Source organism: Apaloderma vittatum, unplaced genomic scaffold (genome assembly GCF_000703405.1).
Source record: "Apaloderma vittatum isolate BGI_N311 unplaced genomic scaffold, ASM70340v1 scaffold42237, whole genome shotgun sequence".
NCBI classification, from domain to species: domain Eukaryota; kingdom Metazoa; phylum Chordata; class Aves; order Trogoniformes; family Trogonidae; genus Apaloderma; species Apaloderma vittatum.
The window spans coordinates 41,780-42,912 of record NW_009725434.1 but is presented as its reverse complement, the minus strand read 5'-3'; positions in this window follow the sequence as shown (position 1 = coordinate 42,912).

Below are 1,133 nucleotides of genomic sequence, written 5' to 3'. Positions count from 1 at the left end.
TGGGCTGTGATGAACACCTGCCCCTAAATACCACATTTCTTCCCTTATGTGGCTTTAAGTGAAACCCAAAACCATAGTTAGTGTATCTTGTGTCTAATTTGCAAAATAGACTTACAGTGCATACACTGAATACTGGCCATATGCCATAAAAAACTATGCATCCATTGCAAAGTAAAATTAATATCAAGATTAACTCACTGGAGTCTTTTTTGTCTCCCCTCACCCCATGGAGTTAGAAAACTCAGGCAGATTGGGACTACAGTGCCAGTGGATCACTAATGCGGAGAAAATTCTCACACAAGATTTATACAACAGTTTTGAACATGTGATGCCAAAAATGTGGGTAGAGGTAGTCCCCACAAATATGTATAAAGCCCTTGTATCATGAGATTTCTTTGAGAGCTGCAGATTTTTCTCCTCTCTAGTGATCAGCTCAATTATATCAGCTGCAAAATAACTGTTACTTTGAAACTCCACAGTGATCTGCTTCTCAATTGAGCTACTTAAAGAAAAAAGCAGTAAGCAAGATGATGAAAACACTTATAGATAGCTACAAGCCCACTTGCTACTATATCTACCTTCATAATTCAATTTAAAACTTTCCATTAGCCAGCAGGGTAGGAAATTATTTATTTTTTTTTGTGAGAAATGCAGCAGACAATATTGCTTTTTTTCCTTTCCAAATTAACACATTAGCTTTCTGAGCTCGAGGACATCCTCAGAGTGCTTGTCTCACTTGCAGGTTGAAGTCTTTTAATAAAGTAAAAGGACACAATGGTGCATAAGTTAGGAATAAGCTTAGTGAGTTTTCCTGTTGAGACTCAAAAGGCTTCAAAATGTGCTTTACTATATAGATGAGATTCACTCACCCACATTTCTCACATCTTAGGTCTTGGTATGCTTTAGCTTGTCATCTCAGGCATCTTCTTTGGACTGACAAGCCAGGGTCCTTTCATGCCAGTGAAGAAGGAAAGGCTCTTCCACAAGGCAAATCTCCCCATCCCAAGATTCATGTCAAGGATGGTGGTCAACCCACTGACAACAAGCGTAGCCAACACTTCACTGCTGAGCTGATGGCAATCTGCTGGCCAGCGTTTTGTCAACATTGGGTGCAAAGGCCTGTTTGAACCAGT